Raw genomic sequence first — 5,712 nt, forward strand, 5'->3', positions numbered from 1 at the left:
AAGATGTCAACCAGGAAGTAGCAAAACCCTGGCTTCATTTTCTCAGTGCAGAAACCAACGGGTGACGTCACGGTAGCTACGTCCATCTTTTATAGTCTATGGCACTAATATGCACTGCTAAGGCCTCCATTACTCCACTGTATTAATCCACTGTATTAATAATGGTATATTTGGGCGCCCCTATGGCTCACCTGTTGAGCGGGCGACCCATAAACAGGGGTCCCTGATGCAGCGGTCGTGGGTTCGACTCCCGCTCACGACCCTTTGCTGCAGGTCTCCCCCCATTCTTCTCCCCCTTTCCTGTCTCTCTCTACTGCTCTAAATTAAAGGCAAAGGCCCAATAAATATATATTCCTCTAATCCCAAAATGTAGAGAATTAGTCAAGTTTCATAACCCTTTCATAGGTAGTACTTAAAAAAATAAAAATGAAACTGAATGTACAGCAAATTGTTATAAAACTACACTTACAAAAAATTCAATCTAAATAACAACAGCAATCACAGATATAAAGCAAAAAATATAATAATTTCACTGTATTCTGACAAAAGAAAAGTAATCTTCATTTATAACAGCTTGCCATCGGGTCAGAATTGTTCCTATAAACACTTTTTAAAATAAAACTGGGTCGTGTAGTGTCACGGTGATAAACAATGCTTTTGAAAAGGTCTCCAGGACATGGCGGTTAAACAAATCCAGTATTTCTACCTCCTTTGGGTTGACACGGACCACCTTTTGGAAGAGCTGAACGAGAACGAAGCTGTCTGTTACAACCGTACCTTACTGACATTTTAACATCTCAGGCACATTAGAATTCTATTTATGTGTGGCAATAACAAATATATATACTGCTATTGTTCATGCTGGCTCACCACTTTTGGCACACCTGAATGGAAAAGAACAATTTTAATGTTATTACTTGCACCTGTTCTCCTGTTTTGAGAATTCAGCAGTCATCCGTAGACGAGGTCTCTGTATGTGTTTTATTATTGTGTCCCAAATGACTTCTCTGCCTCTTCGCATTTATAATTAATAAAACTTGTTTATCTTGCTTATCTGGCAAATTATGGGGATTTTAGTCGAGGGATGGGTTCCCAGCTCTCCTGCATAGTCTGCTTTCTTTGTTTTTGTTTTTAAGATCTCATATTGTGGCCCTGCTGACTAATTTCCAGATCTACTATTTTAAACAGATTTGTGACATTTTATTTCACCAAAAGTTGTTAAGGTTCCTCTGAATCCATCTCTCCTCACAGCCGCTCTGTCCTCCAGCTCTTTTGGAAGCTATTTACATAAAATCTGCATTATTCATGGTGACACCTATTCCAATAGGCTGCGAGTGTGGCCCCAGGTTCACCTCCAGCCAATTGGAATACTACCGAATGAATAATGCAAATTTCCTTATTTACAGTGAGTAATGGCTGCACCTGGAGATGTAAGACCAGAGATATGAGCAAGAGCCCGATCCTGAAGGAGGCAAGAGCCGGGAGAACAAGCTGCTGTTCCGCGAACCAGGCTTCAGCAGAGTGTTTTAAGATGGTAAGATCACGACTAAGCTGCAAAATGGAAAATATTCAGTCTTGCTATGGTTAAATGTTGCTTCTTTACCGCTCACTGATAGCAGAGGGAGAATGGTTTCTAAAAAAGTTCAGCCATGCCTGAGGTACACGTTGACACTTGGTATAGGAGCGTCTTTGTAAATATAACTGTGCTGTGGTGTTCATCGTCTTGACCTGCTGCTATGCAAACTCTGCATCCCCCCTTGTGTTGTACAGATTGGGCTGTAGCATCCTGTCAGCGATTAATCATAAGGTGTAGGGAACATAGTGGACAGACATAGCACAGGACTTCTTGAGAATTTACAACGTCCCATCGTGTCTTGGCCTCTGTTGATGGATAGCATGTACAAATTAAAACAAGTCCAAAACTCTAGCAGGGAATACTACTTTTACGCCGCCTACAAACTGTGCGATCTTAACAGTCTTATAAGTTCACAGCTAGCTACACTGTGCGACATGAATCGAATAAACTTTGGGCACGACATGAAGTTTGCTGTGTGCAGATTGCACAATGAAAGTGCAAGCTGAATCGTAGCCTACGATGTACGTGAGTTGACGTGGATGCACAAGAATAAAAGCGTGCGCCAATCATCCACGAAAATGAAACTAGCGAAGCATAAACGGAGCCCTCGCCCTCGTGGCATTTATGTGTTTGGAGAGAAATCCCAAAAAAAGGAGAAGGACAAGAATATGGACACGGTCGTGGCTCAGAAAGAGAGGCCAACATGGGATGCCAATTTTGCAAAGGGAGCTTGAAGTACTTGTTAGCATCTACAAGCATTCAACGCCAGTGTTGCGCTGATCAGTAGGTCATTTCGTTCTGTGTTTCTATTTGTTATGTAGTTGATGCAGCAGTCTCACTGTGAGATGATCACACTGTCATTTCATCTCTTTGGTTGCAAGACTATGACAACGGCCGTCCTTGAACCTGTCTCACAGTCGATGTACGACCACCAACTTAGAGCCAAGACCAAAGATATCGCCATGATTCCCTTACAATTGTTATCTTTCGTCTGGGATGACTGAAAATGCTGAGAGTAGTGGGCTTTACTCTGTTAAAGATGAATTCTCTCCTTACATCTAATTTTTGTTTTGAGCATCACTTGTTTTTTTAGTACATGTGCAGTCGACATGCTTGTAGTGTGGACAGTCTGCAGAGTCACAAGCTTTGGGTGAATGAAAAGCAAGAATCAGCCTTTAGACCTCATACGTATTTGGAGTGACACTCCTCACACATTTGCTCGCTTTAGCTGTGTGTCATCAGTTTATAAATGAGGTTGTAAACGTTGACTTCAACACCCTCTACTTCCGGACAACAGTGTGCGGTCTTGTTGTTGACTGCGAGTAGTTAAAGCTGGAACTTGATACCTGCCACTTTTAAATAAAATATTGTGAAATTCCAAACAAAAAAAAAAATCAGATTGGATCTGAGCAATAAGTTGAGCAACCAGACTTGTAATGTGAAATAGGAGGAGCATCTCCGTCATGCAGTTCCCACCACTGAAGGGCATCAGTGAGTGATACAGATCAAATCCTGCTTCATGTGTAGTTTTCTGTTGCAACACTGATGTTTACTGCGATACAGTAAAGTCCTACATAGTAGAGTTACTAGAATGACTGCTAAACAGAGCGTTGCTTACACTTCTTCACAATCACCGGAAACCAGTGATATTAAAGAAACAGATGAAAGAAAGTCAGTTTAGAAGTCTCTGTTGCTTTGTGGTATACAGTCATCATCACATCATTAAATCTCTTTGAGGAGATCAGACATATCGAGGACTAAATCTCTAATTATTCTAAACCACGGCTGAAAGATTCATTTTTGATTAACAATCCTAGAACAAGAAAAAAAAGATAAATCTGAGAAACCAGCCTCCTTTTTTCAGTTCTCAGACTTGAGTTGGAAAATTTTACATTAAAATTCACATGACTAGAATTTTCTTCTTCAGAAAAATGAAGCTGCTCTTTTTTTTATTTATTTATGTTTTTTAACCATCTTTTTGACAATCACCCACCTTCAAACAATCTCATTTGGACCAATACAATTCCTTTTTATTTTGGGCTTCCACGAGTCAATCAGCCGCCTCCAGCTCATCCAGAATGCTGCTGCTGCTGAGAGGCTTTTTATCTAATTACAGGAGACAGGACACTTACTACACCCACAGATTCCTCCCTTCTCGTTCTCCCCGTGAGTTCTAGAATCAATTTGAGAATTTTTTTTTGCTGATAACAATGAAAGGCCTGTGCTTCCCCTCAGTTTGAAACGCCCTCCCGATGAGCCACATCAGCATATCCTTCAAACCTCCCTTTTACGAGAACGTGCTCTTTAATTTCCATCCGAGACGTGTTTTTTTAAAATCTACATTGTCAGTTGATTTGAACCGAATTCCATCACTGACATCAACATACTGATTGGGATTAACGGCATCGCACCCATATTTGAACCAGCAGAGTCGAATAACATTAGAATAACCATTAAACGTGGAAGAAATATATTTTTATCTGCGACACACTCGACGCACGGTGGCAGCTTGGCTCTAAATCCACCTCAATTCGCTTGGCCTTTGATGAGATTGGAAACTATTTGTTTTTGTCATCTGCACGCCGGAGCATTGTTTACTGTCACCGGCTCTGAGAGCGAGCATTTGAAATCTCAAAGCAAAGCAAAGCAGCAATAACAGCTGCTGTTTGGACATCTCTTCCACTGCTCAGAAAACTGGAGAGAGAAAAAAAAAAAAATCTGTGTATCCTCAATCCTGTTGCATTACAATGGTGACAGAATAATGACAAATGATTTTAATACTTTCCCGTGTAAAAGATGATGAAAAATAAAAATCTTATCTGCGGTAAAATGGAACAGGAAAGTCATCTCTTGTCACTTTGAAATAAAAATAACAAGCGAAAAGAAAAAGTTGCATTTTTTTTTTGTCGCTTCCAATTAAACAAAACCAATAGCGGGAGCGTCGCAGCCTCTTTTCTGACCTATTTGTAAAAATGTAGTGCAGGTGTTGGTTTTTTTAGGGGGCTCGGAGCCTCCTGACAATAGAGGCTGCAGTGTGCTGCACTTGGACACCGCTAAACAAGTTACTGTATTGAAAGACAAAGTGCTGTAATCTCCTCTGGGAAAACTGAGAGCTTTTAATTATTCATAGATTAATAGACTGTAAAAATGTCTGTGTCCCTAGATGGCCACTTTATGTCCTATAACTCTAACAAGCTATTTTTCTTCAGCTGCACACCGCAAAATAGGCTCTTTAAGAGAGTGGGTATTTTCATCAGCAGGGCTTTTTTTTTCTTCTTTCCACTGCCTCATTAATGTTTATTGGACATTTTACATTAATATTCATGACGTGCCATTTTGTATCTACAGGTGGACTTGCTTGAAGACAGAGATCTGAAACACGGCGAAGCAAAGAAACATTATTAAGGGCTTCAAATACACGCTCCTAACCCCCGCGACTCCGGGGGAAAAAGCAAAGGACAAGTTTTTTTTTTCGAGTGTCGCCCAAATGGCTTTCAATGAATATTAAAAATCTACTCACGGTAACAAGTGACATTTCATGCGTGTTCGAGTGTGGAGCGGCGTGTGGAGTGTGTTTAGCATGCCGGAGAAACTGTATGATATTATGACTAAATACCAGATATCCAGAACGCTTTAAATATCAAGCAAAAAAATGTCTGTAGACTCTTAATCATCGAGGTCATGGAAAGACAGATTGCTTGAGAGGAGATTGATGTGAAACGTTTAAGTTTAGTTGTATAGTCGATAGATCTGCATGTTGGTGGGGAGACGGCAACAAACACCACCTCAGCAGCATCTGCAGTGCTACAGTTAAAAAAATAAAACACTGAAGCAGCTGTGTTTAGTTGGTTTTTTTAATAAATTCAATGAACCGAAAACAAGGCTGCGAGTCTGACACGCTGCTCCCACACTCGCCAGGTGGTAAAACAATGGGAAAATTAAAAAGAAAAACCCAATTATTATCATTATTTTTTGCCACTTCACCACTTATCAGTCACTTCCCAGAAAGTTTCAACACCACGAGCACCTTGAGTCTTCCCTGAGGTTTGCGAGTGTTCAGGGCGGTGATGTGAGTTGTGGGAGGGGGGTGGTGACAGTTTTTATATCTGGGATTCACCGGTAGTCGGGAACAACCG

General features: G+C 40.8%; 1 long non-coding RNA gene across 1 annotated transcript; it reads left to right on the forward strand.

Annotated features, from left to right (window-relative positions):
* The first annotated feature begins 1,456 nt into the window (after positions 1–1,456).
* On the forward strand, positions 1,457–5,412 carry LOC103360110 (uncharacterized). Its single transcript, XR_520340.1, has 2 exons — positions 1,457–1,534; positions 4,925–5,412. It is a non-coding gene; the product is annotated as an uncharacterized LOC103360110 (long non-coding RNA).
* The last annotated feature ends 300 nt before the right edge of the window (positions 5,413–5,712 follow it).

This window comes from Stegastes partitus, unplaced genomic scaffold (genome assembly GCF_000690725.1).
Source record: "Stegastes partitus isolate 25-593 unplaced genomic scaffold, Stegastes_partitus-1.0.2 Scaffold415, whole genome shotgun sequence".
NCBI classification, from domain to species: Eukaryota; Metazoa; Chordata; class Actinopteri; family Pomacentridae; genus Stegastes; species Stegastes partitus.